Source organism: Nomascus leucogenys, unplaced genomic scaffold (genome assembly GCF_006542625.1).
Source record: "Nomascus leucogenys isolate Asia unplaced genomic scaffold, Asia_NLE_v1 Super-Scaffold_285, whole genome shotgun sequence".
In the NCBI taxonomy this organism is placed as follows: domain Eukaryota; kingdom Metazoa; phylum Chordata; class Mammalia; order Primates; family Hylobatidae; genus Nomascus; species Nomascus leucogenys.
Window position 1 is genome coordinate 2,507,683 of NW_022095770.1, and position 17,267 is coordinate 2,524,949.

Consider the following 17,267-nt stretch of genomic DNA (forward strand, 5'->3'; position numbering starts at 1 on the left):
TCCATAAACCCATGCGAGAGGGACCCTCAAGAAGTTAGTGCAGAGTCTCACCTGGGAACAGACAAGGCCTACAAGTCTGATCTCTTCCAGGGCAGGACATCTTGCCTTATTAGTTCTTTTTCTTTTCAAATTAGTCTGTTTTTTTTTTCATACAAAAGTATGATAAGGAAGGTTTGTCTAGTCTGAAAAAGAAACTAAAATCCCTTATGTTCGTGTTAATTTTCCAAGTCACATGACTGAAAAATACAATTTTAGCTCATTTCAAAAGAGTTTTAGGAGTTACTCGTTGTTTAAGCCAGCAACAGTGTGTTTAAAAAAAGAAAAAACAGTTAATCATTGTGTTTTAAAAAAGCTCTGAAGATAGGTCTGTGTTCAAATCCCACCAAAGTCCCTCTATTGAATAGTTTTGGGAATGCTAAATTTTAACTAATTTCTCTTCTTTTTTGAGGGGGTTTTTGGGAAACAGGGTCTCGCTCTGTCACCCAGGCTGGAGTGCAGTGGTGCAATCACAGCTCACTGCAGCCTTGACCTTTTGGGCTCAGGTGATCCTCTCACCTCACCCTCTTGAGTAGCTGGGCCCACAGACACGTGCCATCACACCAGGCTGTGTGTGTGTGTGTGTGTGTGTGTGTGTGTGTGTGTGTGTGTGTGTGTGTGTGTGTGTGTTTGGAGAGACGGGGTTTCGCCATCTTGCCCAGGCTGGTCTCGAACTCCTAGGCTCATGCCATCCTCCTGCCTTGGCCTCCCAAAGTGATGGAACGATGGAACTACAGGAGTGAGCCACTGCGCCTGGCCAACTAATTTTAGTTGAAATAAAATTTCTGGCCAAGGGGGGTGGTTCACGTCTGTAATCCCAGCACTTTGGAAGGCTGAGGCGGGTGGATCACCTCAGGTCAGGAGTTTGAGACCAGCCTGACCAACACGAAGAAACCTCATCTCTACTAAAAATACAAAATTAGCCAGGCATGGTGGCTCATGCCTGTAATCCCAGCTACTCGGGAGGCTGAGGCAGGAGAATCGCTTGAACCTGGGAGGCTGAGGCTGTGGTGAGCCAAGATTGAGTTTCTGCACTCCAGCCTGGGCAACAAGAACAAAACTCCATCTCAAAATAAATAAAATAAAATAAAATTTCCCTCATAAAGTTGCCAACAGGATTTGATGAGACAAAAATGCAAGTAAAATTTAGAACAGGTCTTGGAACATAAAAAATTCTCAACAAGCTCTATAAACTATCTTAGGACTGACTTTGCAAATGTTATTTGCATATTTGTTTAATGGGTTTAATACAAGAAATCAAAAGTTCTTTGGACATTATCAATCGTCAGCCTTGTGAAAGAAGCCACAGAATGGTTACAGTACATTTTCTCTGCTACTATTGTGTGTTACATTTAAATAATTATTTAAATCTATTCCTCTACCATTCTTACAACCCCCTTACCAAAAAAAATGTGATTCAAAAACAGAGGTCCATTTATTATGAAATTGACTAGTTGTCTGAGTCCATAAGGTCAAGTATTTTTTAAAAACCTTTAAAATTAGGAAATTAATTTGATTCCTTAAGACTTTTTCCTTTAAATTTAAGCACGTTACATATACTGACTTAAAATCACTAGAGTGGGGGATTACTGCTTTCACTGTAAATGTTAACCTCTGTATGTATCATTTCTAATCCAAAACTTTCTCTACTCCATTTCGATCTGTCCAGACTCTCTAAGTAAAAATTACTAAGTTATACCCAATTATAATGCTATTTTTCTCTCATATCCAGCCATCCTTGAAATGACCAATTGGACAAGCAACCACAACTGGACCTAAACGAATTTTCTTAGATTTATGAGAGGGAGAAAACAGCCACTGAATTTCGGACAATGTTCAGTTTCAATATTTTAAAATTGGGGTCTGTAGAGAATTGTTTGGTACTTTCAGCTTCACTATTTTTTATGAAAACTAAAAGGGATATTTATGTTTCTATTTTATGTTATATGTTAATTAATTATCCTACTAATGCAGCTAACTCATAGTGAGCAATTGTCTTTTACAGAATGAAATTAATTTACCTGAAAAGAAATCCATGACATACTAATAAAATTTAAAAGCTAAGTTATATTATATTTAATCCTTCAATTACAACATACTCATAGGCTAGCTAGCCAGAAACCCAACTAGAATTGTCAATTCTCCTAATAGAAAAAAAATTCAAAATTTTTAACTTTTTATGGGTCCATGGTAACTATTATTCAGAGGGAACAAGAGATATTTCAATACAGGCAACAATGCATAATAATCACACCCAGGTAAACGTGTACCCATCACCTCAAGCATTTATCATTTCTTTGTGTTACAAATATCCCAATAATATTCTTTTAATTTAAAATGTACAGTAAATTATTGTGACTATAATCATCCTGTTGTGCTATCAAATACTAGATTATATTTGTTCTATCTAATTATATTTTTGTACCCATTAACCATCCCCACTTCCCAGCCCCCTCACCCCACACTACCCTTCCCAGCCTCTGGTAACCATTATTCTACTCTCTATCTCTATAAGTTCAATTGTTCTCATTTATAGCTCCCACAAATGAGTGAGAACATGAGAAGTTTATCTTTCTATGCCTGGTTTATGTCACTTAACATAATATCCTCCGGGTCCAATCAAGTTGTTGCAATAACAGGATCTCATTCTTTTTTATGACTGAATAGTACTCCATTGAGCATATGTACCACATTTTCCCTAACAACCTGTCTGTTGATGGACACTTAGGCTGTTTCCACATCTTGGCTACTGTGAATAGTATTGCAAAAAAAAAAAAAATGAGCGTGCAGATATCTCACTGATATACTGATTTCCATGATTTTGGGTATATATGTAGCAGCAGGACTGCTGGATCATACAGTACTTCTATTATTAGCTTTTTGAGGAACCTCCATACTGTTCTCCAGAGTGGCTGTACTAATTTACATTCCCAAGAACAGTGTACGAGGGGGTTCCCTTTTCTCCACATCCTCACTAGCATTCATTATTGCCTCTCTTTTGGATAAAAGCCATTTTAAGTGGGGTGAGATGTACAACAAATTATTGTGACTGTAATAATTTACACTATTCATTCAATGGCAATGAGAATTACATTCTCATTGCACAGTTTTGAGTCATTTCTCTGATGATCAATGATGTTGAGCCCCTTTTTATATACCTGTTTGCCATTATATGTTTTCTTATTTTTTTTTTTGAGGTCACTCTGTTGCCCAGGCTGGAGTGCAGTGGCATGAACATGGCTCACCTCAGCCTCCCAAGTAGCTGAGACTACAGACACATACCATCACACCCAGCTAATTTATTTTTATTTTTTGTAGAGATGGGGTCTCCCTACATTACCCAGGCTGGTTTTGAATTCCTAGGCTCAAGTAGTCCTCCCATCCCAGTCTCCCTAAGTGCTGGGATTGGAGGTGTGAGCCACCATGCCTAGCCTGTATGTCTTCTTTTGAGATTTGTGTGTCTATTTGGATCTTTTGCCCATTTTTTTATCAGATTACTAGGTTTTCTTTCCTATTGAGTTGTTTGAGCTCCTTATATATTCTGGTTATTAATCCTCTGTCAGATGGATAGTTTGCAAATATTTTCTCTCATTCTGTGAGCTGTCTCTTTATTTTGTTGATTGTTTCCTTTGCTGTGCAGAAGCTTTTTAATTTGATGTGATGTATGAAAAAAATTCAAATTTTAGAATAAAACTACAGATATATTTTAGCAGGTTACTAGTATCAAGATAATCTCAACAGATCCAAGACAAAAAAAAAGTGACCTTTAATGAAGAGGAAACAGTGAGGGCTAAAATGTTTTCTTAATATATATAGTGTATTTCCATTCTAAGGAATATATCTTTATATACTTTAAGGTATTTTAAAATTCCTATGCAGAATCTTGGTTTTCTTATCATTCTTACACATTCTTACATCAAAAAGTATCATAATTTCCTTTAAAGCAAAATTAAATTAGTTGCCTTCAACCAGCCTTTATTTAAATTTTTAACTTGCACTATTGCCAAAACATACAGGCCAAGAGTTTAGAGAAAAAAAATAAAGGCAAAGAAAGTGGGGAAAGGCACTGAGGCAATACGAAAATATTCAGAGAACAATGAGTACTGGGTGCAGCAAGAGCAGAGGCACCCTCCCTTCTCTAAAGGAACTTAAATGTCGTATCGCATTGGGAACACTAATAAAGAGGCCAGAATATTATAACAAATTATAAATCACCAAGTTGTTCAACATAGGAAATGAGAAGAAAGAGACAGCCGTGAACTAGAGACTAATGGTGACAAGTCTCGTGAAGGAGATGGCATTTAAGTCAGAGTCTGGAGTTGAGGTAGAATAACTTGAATAAACAGCAAAGCAGAAGATGGGCATTCTAAGCCAAGAGCAGCAAACACAGGCCTTAAAATAGAACAAAGCATAGCATCTTAGCCAAGAGTAAGAAAGGCCTGCTTAAAGGATTAAGTAATTAAAGGATTCTTAAAGGAGATGCTAACACACATTTTTTCACTGAATCATGGATTATTATCCATATTTTAATATTTAATATTACTATCCACATTTTATAGGGTAGTAAACTGAGACAAAGAAAGCTGAGTATCTTGCCCAGGGCCACATAATTACTTTATGAAGAGAATGTAGCACTCATTCCACTCCCCACCCTGACTCACCGCAGGGAGCATGAGGTTGGACAGACAGAGTCGGGCAAGGGTATGAAGAAGACTTAATCTGTCCACAAGAGGTCTGAATATGTTGATGAAGTGATGACAGTACTGCTTCAACAACATCAATCTTGCCGCAGTGAACAGATCTTAACTGACAGTGCTGAGTCAAGAAAATCACTTCAGAAGCTGGTGAAGTAATCTTCGAGAGAAGTGGTGAAAGCCCAGATTAGGGCAGTTACAGTGGGGCTACACAGAAAGAAACGAATACATTAGCTATGACAAAGAGAAGGTGACAAAATTAGTGCCCTGGTGGATGTAGGAGATAAAGAAATGAAGTTTAAAGTGAAAGGAAGTGTCACTCAAATAAAAACAGATGACAGTTTATCACAAAAGTTATCAAGCTGAGCACCTTTTCCCCACCCTACTTTCCTCTCCAGCCATTTTCTCCTCCCTCACGGGTCATTTTCTAACTTCTCACCCTATCCTTTCATTCATTCCTATTTTGAAGGCATCCTGTGGGTTGGACAGCGGGTTAGCCTATGAGAAACAGAGATCACAAAACAGTAATAGCAGCAAAAATATATTCATTAAGTGCTTATTCTATGCATGCGAATCATTGTTCTAAACGCTTTATATTTATTAACTCATCTGACTCCTGCTACAACTCCATAGAGTAACAAAAATTATAATCCCTACTTTAGAGAGGAGGACATTGAGATGAAACCTCACAGTAAATGGTGGAGCCTGGATTCTAACCCCAGCAGTCTGACCCCAGAGCCCACCCACTTATGCTGCTACATTACCCTCAAAAGCCTTCAAGCAGTTTCCATATTTTTGTGGCTTCCATCACAGTACAGTCCCAGAAGCTTCAGAAAAATTGATATAGGAGTGTTTGTAGATTTAAGATCCCTGAATTTTAGAAGTTTACCAATGAGAAGACATGAACTTTATCCATTGATATCTTAATTGTCCGACAATTAGCTATCTGAGAAGGTACCAAATCTATCAAATAATGATACAATTTTCCACTTTGTTTCGACTCTGTGAGTAGTAATCACAAAAGTATATTAAGCAATTTGCACAGTCACAGAACAGTAAAAAGAAAATGCCTGACTCTTAAACTTTGTGATAAACAACAGAAAATTCTCAATATTTACATCAACCTTGCCATCTTGAGATATAGCCTGCATTACCAGATTTGTCCTTCTGCAACTACCTAAACTATGTATTATATCTCAATTATATGTATTACATCTCAATCAGAAAAGGAAACTTGCAAATAGAATTTTCAGCTAGAAACTTCAAAAGAGGATTTTACTTGAAGCAAAATAAGGAAGAAATAAAAAGGATCCAAATCCCAACAGTGAGACAAGTCAAACTGATTAACAAACTTGAATCCACGACATGCTTCTAGAGCTCCGGCCAAATTAACCCCATGCGAATAGCACTTATACCCGTCTTAACCATGACTCAAAGTTCAGAAGCAATTAAAGAAGAAATGGATAAACTGGACAACATGAAAATAAAATACCATAAGCAAAGTCATCAATTCCAATATTGGGTATGCATCATGAATTGCCCCACCACTACTCAATTAAAACTGTCCTCTGGAAGGATGCCAATGGTTCCAAATTGCTTTCCTCAATCCACCTTTTCATTGTCCTCTCGGGTGATCACCTCACCCGCATTCTCGTCTCCCTTGGCTCCACTGATCCTCTTTCCCCCTTTCCCTCGTCCTAGATGTCCTTCTTTCAGGATTATTCTCTAGCTCTAATTCTTCCCAGCCCCTAAAGTGACTCCAAAAGTTCAGAATTAGACCTTCTGTACATTTCTCTCTAAATTCCTTCCCTTAGGGATCCTAACTACCCCCAAAGTCTGCTATTCTGAACTCTGTCCTTAACTGCAGTCCCGCAATTGCTTAAAGACATGTTTACATGAATATCCTGATATTACCTCAAATTCACGTCTTAAACCAAAACTCATCTTCAATCCCAAACTTTACTTCACTATTCTTTCCTTGTGCACTCACACCACACATACACACACACACACGCACACACATTCACTAGACTGTTAGACAACCTCTGTGTAATTCCTCGGAACCCTGAACATTGCTCAAATGTACCCCAGATTACCCTATATTATAATATCTGATTCGTGGGTATGTTTGTTTGCCTCTCCAAGTAGATTGTAAACTCTTGAAGGGTAGGAGCTGTATCTTGGTCACCTATGCATTGCCCAAGCCATATTGCAGGTGCTCGATAAAACCTGCTGAAGAAATGAATAAATTAATATATACGGATGATCTACTCCAGCCAAACTGATCACTCAGTGTCTCCACTTGCTTGGCATTTTCACAATTCCAACTTCCGAGAAGTCTTCTCTCTGCTGTTGCACACATGAAAAGTCCTACTCTTCCTTACAAGACTCAGCTTAAATTTCAACTGCACCATGAAACTTTCTCAGGTGGCCCCATTCCAACATGACCCCTTGCTCATTAGTCTTAAGAGTGCCAGTCTGGTGTCATGAAAACTAGCACCTTTGTAACTGTATCTCTTGATTCAAAACCAGGCTGTGTGTCATCACACAGACACTGCTGATATATAAATAAACAAATACATACATAATCTGGCAAATTTCTAAAACTTTTTAAGGTTTAGGTTTTTTAGCTATTAAACGAGGTAATAATACCTATCTTAGAGAATCTAGGGCAGGATTAAAGAAAAGTAAACCATCTAGATCATAGCAGATGTTCAGGAAATGTTAACTCCTTCCCCCTACACATCCAAGCCCCACCATCATTTTCCATTTATATAGCATACAGTGCTTAAGCTGATGGTATATGTCATGTCTCCTCAATTAGACTGTAACTACTGGCAAGATCCATAAGGATGGTAGCTGCATCTCATTCATTTTTCTATCTTTTAAATACCTACCAATGCACTTTACATAGAGACACAATAAAAATTGAGCACAATGAAAATACAGTTACAGTGGATTACAGCAATCAAGTGTAAAAGGTGCCAAGACTAGAATCATAAATGTTCACCCAATTTAGCTGTAGAATTATTATGTGGCACCTCTTAATTTTACTCATGCCAAAGGCTGATTTCAACAAATGACAGCGTGAATAAAGACAAATCAATTTCTACAGTATACAAGTTAATAAGTAATCTTTGGTAATAACCGTAAAAGGAGCTTAAATTAAATGGCATTTACATTTCCCTGAATTCACTCAAAATTATATAGTATTGGAGTTATCTGAGAAATTTTCCAAGTCAGTATTACCTTTTTGGCAATATTAAAGGAAGAAAATGCATTTTAAAGTAACTGTTAAGCTTTTTTCCATTAAACCACTATTACTCCTAAGTGAACTGTACATGACAAATACTGCCATGACATGAGATCAACTATGTATTTGCTTTTTAAATAGTCTCTGCCCAGATACATCTCCCGTATATAAGTTACATCCAGTATTGATATCACGCTTGTTCCAGGTACGAGAATGAGGTAGCTCTGCGCCAGAGCGTGGAGGCTGACATCAACGGCCTGCGTAGGGTGCTAGATGAGCTGACCCTGACCAAGGCTGACCTGGAGATGCAGATTGAGAGCCTGACTTAAGAGCTGGCCTATCTGAAGAAGAACCACGAGGAGGTGACACAAAAGTTATACTTTTCCCAGCCAAAAGAGAGTTCATTACGGTCCTCGTGTAGCCATTAAATCTTTCTGTTCCTCAAACAGGAAATGAAAGACCTTTGAAATGTGTCCACTGGTGATGTGAATGTGGAAATGAATGCTGCCCCAGGTGTTGATCTGACTCAACTTCTGAATAACATGAGAAGCCAATATGAACAACTTGCTGAACAAAACCGCAAAGATGCTGAAGCCTGGTTCAATGAAAAGGTAAAGTAATCTTCCTTTATAGTGAAACTCATGGAGGTTTTATCATTTCAGAATTTCCTCACCCTTTTCCCTGTTTTTAATACTCTAGAGCAAGGAACTGACTACAGAAATTGATAGTAACATTGAACAGATGTCCAGCCATAAATCTGAGATTACTGAATTGAGACGTACTGTACAAGCTCTGGAGATAGAACTACAGTCCCAACTGGCCCTGGTATGTTAACTCTCATGAAATGACTTCAACTTTATCATACAAAGTTTCATGCTCACTAAGAATATGCAATGCAACAAAAAAATGCAGAGTTGGAGGTAAGAAAGAGAAAACAAAGTGAAGCTCTATGTTAATGGAGGAAAAGTACTACTGGCGTTGATCTAAAAGTGCTGAAACTGAAATGGTGCCATTAAACATAAAACAAATTCTGTTCATTTTCTTATTCTTCTATATAATGCCTTACTAAATAATCAAATAAGCGTCACTATACTCAGCTGAACAAGGAAGTCACTAAGCCACAAAAAAATCCGTTTCAGAAGCAATCCCTGGAAGCCTCCTTGGCAGAAACAGAAGGTCGCTACTGTGTGCAGCTCTCACAGATTCAGGCCCAGATCTCCGCTCTGGAAGAACAGTTTCAACAGATTCGAGCTGAAACCAAGTGCCAGAATACTGAATACCAACAACTCCTGGATATTAAGATCCGACTGGAGAATGAAATTCAAACCTACCGCAGCCTGCTAGAAGGAGAGGGAAGGTAAATTTTAAAATGAAAAGTTATCCCAGTTTCTTTTATTCAATATTCCAGATAGCAAGGCTTATCTAAACCCCAAGATGCCAGAGAATGAGAGGAAGGGAAGAGAGGGGGTAGGGTACCGAAAAAGGAGTACGCAACCGCAATCTCACTTTCTCATGAATTTAGCCCAAAATGATTCTTAAGAGTTCTGTGAACATAACATTGTTTTCAAAGGATGAGTTTTAAAATATATACCTGGCAGGGTTTTAAAATATATTCCTGGCAGGGTTTTATTTTCTCAACACAAGTTTTGCTTATTTTCTAAATTAACGGCAACTGGAAAGCTACCCACCGTTTTCCAACGTTAGAGATAACCGAATGTGACCTCACCCCGTTTAGTTCCGGAGGCGGCGGACGCGGCGGCGGAAGTTTCGGCGGCGGCTACGGCGGCGGAAGCTCAGGCGGTGGCCACTCCGGCGGTGGCCACGGCAGTAGTTCCGGCGGCGGCTACGGAGGCGGAAGCTCCGGCGGCGGCTACGGGGGCGAAAGCTCCAGCCGCGGCCACGGCGGCAGTTCCGGCGGCGGCTACCGGGGCGGAGGTTCCGGCGGCGGCGACGGCAGCTCCAGTGGAGGCCACAAGTCCTCCTCTTCCGGGTCCGTGGGCGAGTCTTCATTTAAGGGACCAAGGTCAGCAGAAACTAGCTGGGGTAATGAGAATTAGTTTTAACTTCCTGTGATGGTTTTTTTGCGCTTTAAGCTCTAGAGTTGTTTTTAAAAATTAAAAATCTTAGAGACGGTTCCGTTTGCATTTGTTCACAAACTACTCTTAACACCAACCGTGAAAAATGGCATGATCAAAATGTCATACCTTAAGCATTTTTTTGGACTTAACAATGTAAAGTTGAAATTTCCTTCTTTTTACAATATATGCTTGTTAATTACTGAGGATCCCTACAGACTGTTTAAATTTTTTTTTCCATCATTCACACAGATACTAACAAAACCAGAGTAATCAAGACAATTATTGAAGAGGTGGCACCCGACGGTAGAGTCCTTTCATCTATGGTTGAATCAGAAACCAAGAAACACTACTATTAAACTGCATCAAGAGGAAAGAGTCTCCCTTCACACAGACCATTATTTACAGATGCATGGAAAACAAAGTCTCCAAGAAAACACTTCTGTCTTGGTGGTCTGTGGAAATAGACCTTGAAAATAAGGTGTCTACAAGGTTGTTTTGTGGTTTCTGTATTTCTTCTTTTCACTTTACCAGAAAGTGTTCTTTAATGGAAAGAAAAACAACTTTCTGTTCTCATTTACTTATGAATTTCAATAAACTTTCTTACTGATGCAAACTATCCCAATTTGTCAGAATTTATCTTTACTGAAGTACATAATACTCTTTAAGATTAAAGATTAGTAACCCATAGCAGTTGAAGGTTTATGTATCCAGAAATTCGGAAGACAGAACTATTGTCATGCCTTTTCTGCGTAAGTTTTTTTTTTATTTTCTTTTTTTAATTTTATTATATTATACTTTAAGTTTTAGGGTACATGTGCACAATGTGCAGGTTTGTTACATATGTATACATGTGCCATGTTGGTGTGCTGCACCCATTAACTCGTCATTTAGCATTAGGTATATCTCCTAATGCTATCCCTCCCTCCTCCCCCCACCCCACAACAGTCCCCGGAGTGTGATGTTCCCCTTCCTGTGTCCATGTGTTCTCATTGTTCAATTCCCACCTATAAGTGAGAACATGCGGTGTTTGGTTTTTTTGTCCTTGCAATAGTTTACTGAGAATGATGATTTTCAGTTTCATCCATGTCCCTACAAAGAACATGAACTGAGTAAGTTTTTTAATCGTATGTTCAGACCACTGTCAGTAAATTCACTGAGTAAAAAAGTCTGTAAATCCCCAATATTACTCTTTAAGATACACAGTGTGTGGAAGGCTCCCAGCTCTCTGGCTTTAAATTATTTCAATCCTGGAAATTCTGGAATATCTCAAATAAAACCCCCAAAATAATAATAATTGGAAATTTTATATTTTCTAATTACCTGACTTCTCACATTTGCCTTTTCTTACTTTCTTCCAGTTATTATATTACTTCTTCCCAATTGTTATTATAGCTTGACATATCTTCTGACACCACCCAAGTAAAATCATATCACCCCCAGAATTATTTGATGTCCATCAGATGAACATGAGAAACACTGTCAGGAAGTAGTGATGCCACTGTAACCAAAAGGACACCACTAGGTCTCTACCTTCCCCAACTGTGCCCAGTGATCAGGACTAAAGACCTTGTACTGTCATAGTCAGCCCAATCACATCCCTCAGCCAATAAGAACCCAACCAACATTACTTAGTACTCTACTGGGGATCCTATGAAGGGAATGAGCTGACGTGTCCCTTAGACTACCATGTGTCCTCTGATGAGTTCTTGGATTACTCATGTCCACCAAGTAGCAGCTTTCCTCAGTATCCTTGATTTGAGCTCCAGATCTGAGCCCTGATCCCCATGCCATTTGTTGGCACTCCACTGTGTAGACACTACTCTCTGTACCCCAAATTGATGACAGGAGCCTTGTTTCAATGGGATGGATTCCCTATAGTCCAGGCTTCATAACCTACTTAGCACCAAATATTAGCACAGCGCAGAGGCTCTCCATTTTCGTTCACGTGCCTCTAAATGCGTAAACGTCTAAATGCTCACATGGCTCTTTGTACCAGCCAACCTTCTTGGGAGCCAGTCTTCTCAGGTCCACTATTGAAGTCCCAACACGCCTCACTGCATAGAGCCCTGAAACACTGTGAAGTCCTTATGTTGCTGTGTAAGGACTCTGAACTCCTACTGTGTAAATAGTGCTATACTGCCTGCTGTTCAGAAACACCATCTTTTAAAATATGTATTATAAGGTTAACCAAATCCCTGGGACCTATTGTGTTTATATTCTGAGGTTACCATTCTCCTTATTCTGAAGAAATAGATTTTTTATATTCAATACCACTGATAAGAGGCAAATACACGTTACTATGAGATAGCGGTGCTTGCTATTAAGTTTGTCTCTTCTGCCCATTCTGCCCTCCTCCCCTAAGCCACAATCTTAGCAGTCAGAGTCCTCTATGTGGTTGGATGGTGACCCAAACTTTCATTCCTGAAAAGTCGGCATTTCAATCTTGCAATACCTCCTTAAACAATTATTTATATTCTCTCTGATAAAGTAAATACTTTATCTCAGATAAACAGCTGCTTTCTTGACTGGACTTAGATAACTATGGTTTGGTTTTTTTTTTTTTTTTTTAATGAGACAAAGTCTCACTGTGTTGCCCATGCTGGTCTTGAACTGGGCTCAAGCAATCCTTCTGCCTCAGTCTCTTGAGTAGCTGGGATTATAGGCACATGCCACAGTGCCCAACACTATGGTTTAATAAAGATAATCTGTCTAAACAAGCAACTTGACTTTAATAAGGACATTGGTATTTATAGTAAAATAATTACAGAATTATTTTTAAAAATTATTAAATAGCACAGGGCACTATTTTTACCAAATAAATTTGCATGTACCTATTAATCAAAAAATTCTGTACACATTCTTACAGATTCTAAAGTCATTACAGAATCCTGCTATTTAAGCAGGGTAGTGCCTAATTAGATTGGCAGAGCCAATTTGGCACCCATGTCGAAAAATATTACACAATAAAAACTTGTTTCTCCAAAGATGTTCTCTCATGATGCTAAAGGCCTAAAAGCTTTGCACCCTAATCTTGGTGCCCATGATGGCTTGATATTTTGCTTGGGAGTGAAGAAATAGCTTTGTTAGGGTCATCTTTATCAGGGAAGTAACTCGATTAAGGTTAAATAGGATGCATCTAATATTTCTCATCTATACTGCATTTTGAGAATGGGATTAGGGAAAGAGCTTATTCATGGTTATGAGCATGCATCTGAAGCACAGTGATCCCTGGACTTCCTATCCTGGCACCTGCATTTACAAATTATGTACCTTTGGACAAGTTACTTCAACCCTTCTGAGTCTGTTTACTTACCTATACAATAAGGATAGCTACCTTATATGAGGTAGTTGTGGTTAAACTAAGCTTGACAATGAAAATAATGATAATAATAGCCTTTAAATCACACCAGGCATTGTTCTGAGTAAATTAATGATGGATGGATAGATAGGTAGGTAGGTGGGTAAGTGGGTGGATGGATGGATAGATAGATAGATGATAGATAGATAGATAGATAGATAGATAGATAGATAGATAAAGATAGGTAGGTAGACTCAGTACATGTAACATGTATATGAACTCATTTAAGATTAGCTACTACCCTACAGTTTATTTTCAACACAGAACCATAGTTATCCTTTTAAAATGTAAGTCTAATTATATTAGATCAAATTGTAAGTCTAATTATATTTGATCAAAGTTCTTTGATGTCTCTCCATTTCTCTTTTGATGTTACCTTGGTTAATATTCTTTAACAAGATGGTCTTCCTTACCTCCTTCAAGCCTTTGCACAGTTGTCACTTTCTCTTTCAGACCTACCCTGATTTTCTGCTTAAAATTTTACCCGCCAATCTTCCAACTCCCCTACCTGCTCCATTTTTTTTATTATTATTATACTTTAAGTTCTAGGGTAGGTGTGCAGAATGTGCAGGTTTGTTACGTAGTTATACGTGTGTCATGTTGCTTGGCTGCACCCATTAACTCGTCATAATAGCTAAGGGTACTAAAAAGGCAAACACACACACACACATACACAAAATCTATATGCTGTCTACAAGAGACTCACTTCAGCTTTAAGGACACACATAGACTAAAAGTGAAGGGATGGAAAAAGATATTCCATGCAAATAGAAACAAAAAAGAGCAAAGGTAGCTATATTTACATCAGAGAAAAATAGACTTTAAGTCAAAAACTATAAAAAGAAAGAAAGTCATTATGTAATGATAAAGAAGACAATTAAGAGGATATAACAATTGTAAATATATATGCATCCAACATCAGAGCACCTAAATATATAAAGCAAATATTAACAGATATGAAGGAAGCAATAGACAACAATGCAACAATAGTAGGCGACTTCAGTACTACAGTTTCAACAATGGATCAATCAGACAGAAAATTAGTAAGGAAAGATTAGACTTAAACTACATCTTAGACCAAGTGGACCTAACAGAAGTATATAGAACATTATATCAAACAAGAGCAGAATACACATTCTTCTCAAGCACACACAGAACAGTCTCCATGACAGATTATATGTTAGGTCACAAACAAGTCTTAACAAACTTCAGATTAAAATTATATCAAGTATTTTTTCTCCACAATAGTATGAAATTAGAAATCAATAACAGGAGGAAATTTGGAAAGATCACAAATATGCGAAAATTAAACAATATGTTCCTGAACAACCAATGGGGCAAAGAAGAAATCAAAAGCGAAATCAAAAAATATCTAGAGACAAATGAAGATGGAAACATATGACAAAATTTATGGGATGTAGCAGAAGCAGTTTTAAGAGGGACGTTTATAACAATAAACGTCTACATTAAAATAAAGAAATAACCTACCATTACACATGAAGGAACTAGAAAAAAAGAAGAACAACCTAAGCCCAAAGCTGGTAGAAGGAGAAAATACCAAGGATCAGAAAAGAAATAAGTGAAACTATAAAACATTGATGAAATAAATTGATGAAGACAAAAATAAATGGAAAGATATGCATGTTCATGGATTGGAAGAATTAATATTGTTAAAATGTTTATATTACCCAAAGTGATATACAGATTCAATGTGATTCCTATCAAAATTCCAATGACATTTTCACAAAAAGAGAAAAAAACATGAATTCTAAAATTCATATAGAACCACAAAAGATCCTGAATAGCCAAAGCAATCCTAAGCAAAAAGAACAGTTGGAAGCATCACACTATCTGATCTCAAAATCTACTACAAATCTATAGTAATCAAAACATCACAACACTGGCACAAAAAGTGACATATAGACCAATGACAGAATAAAGAGCCCAGAAATAGATCTATGCATTTACAGCCAAATGATTTTCAAACAAAGGTGCCAAGAACACAAAATGGGGAAAGAACAGTCTTTTTAGTAAATGGTGTCGGGGAAACTATATTTCAGAAAAATGAAATTGGACCTTTATCTCACCCTATATACAAGAACCCATTCAAAATGTATTAAACAGGTAAGCATAATGCGTGAAACTGTAAAACTACTAGAAGAAAACATAGGGGAAAAACTTCTTGACATTAGTCTAGGCAAAGATTTTTTTATGTGACCCCATATACACAGGCAACAAAAGAAAAAATACATAAAATGTATTACACTAAACTAAAAAGCTTCTACATAGCAAATGAAATAATTAACAGAATGAAGAGATAACTCACAGATTGGGAGAAAATATTGTGAAGCACACATGTGACACAGGACTAATACCCAAAATACATAAGAAACTCAAGCAACTCAACAATAACAAAAACAAATAACCCAATTTAAAAGATATTTCTTAAAAGAAGACATACCAATGGCCAACAGGTATATGGGAAAAAATGCTCAACGCTACTAATCATGAATGAAATGCAAATGAAAAACACAATGAGATATCACCTCACACCTGCTAGAATGGTTATTATGAAAATGACAAGAAATAACAAGTGTTAGTAAGAAAGTGGAGAAAGAAAATCCTTGTACACTGTTAGTGGAAATGTAAATTAATACAGCCATTATGGAAAGCAGTATAGTGATTCCTCAAAAAATTAAAAGTAGAACTACCATGTGACCCAACAATCCCACTACTGAGTATTTAAAGGAAATGAAATCAGTATGTCAAGGAGATATCTGCATTCCATGCACATTGTAGCATGATTCACAATAGTCAAGATAGGAATTCAACCTAAGCATCCATCAACAAATGAAGTAATAAAGAAAATATAGTATTTATACCCAGTGGAATACTATTTAACCTTTAAAAAGGGAAATTCTGTCATTTGTGACAACATGGATGAACCTCTTGGATGAAATGATGTGAACCATACATCTGATCAAGCCTTAATATCCAAAATATATAAGTAATTCAAACACTCAATAACAAGAAAAGAGTGTGATTAAAAAGACATTTCTCAGCCGGGCACAGTGTCTCACGCCTGTAATCCCAGCACTTTGGGAGGCCGAGGTGGGCGGATCACTTGAGGTCAGGAGATCGAGACCATCCTGGCTAACACAGTGAAACCCCGTCTCTACTAAAAATACAAAAAGAAATTAGCCAGGTGTGGTGGCAGATACCTGTAATCCCAGCTACTCGGGAGGCTGAGGCAGGAAAATGGCTTGAACCTGGGAGGCGGAGCTTGCAGTGAGCCCAGATCGCACCACTGAACTCCAGCCTTGGCAACAGAGCGAGACTCCATCTCAAACAAAAAAAAAAAGACATTTCTCAAAAGACATACAAATAGCCAATAGGTCTATGAAAAGGTGCGCAACATCACTAATCATCAGGGAAGTGCACTAGGGAAATTTTGGTCAAAGAATACAAAATTTCATTTAGGTGGGAGGAATAAGTTTAGGATAACTATTGTACAATATGGTGACTATAGTTAATAACAATAAGAAAGTAGATTTTAAATGTTCTCAAGCTGATCTCAAGCTGCGTGCTGGGAGAACCACTTAAATGTTCTTACCACAAAATAGGTATGTGAGGTAATACATACGTTAATTAGCTTGATTTGGTCATTAGACAATATATTCATATATCAAAAAATCATGTTGTGCACCATAAATATATACAATTTTTATTTGTCAATTTTTTTTTTGAGACAGAGTCTCATTCTGTCACTCCAGCTGGAGTGCAGTGACACAATCTTAGCTCACTGTAACCTCTGCCTCCCAGGTTCAGTTGATTCTCTTGCCTCAGCC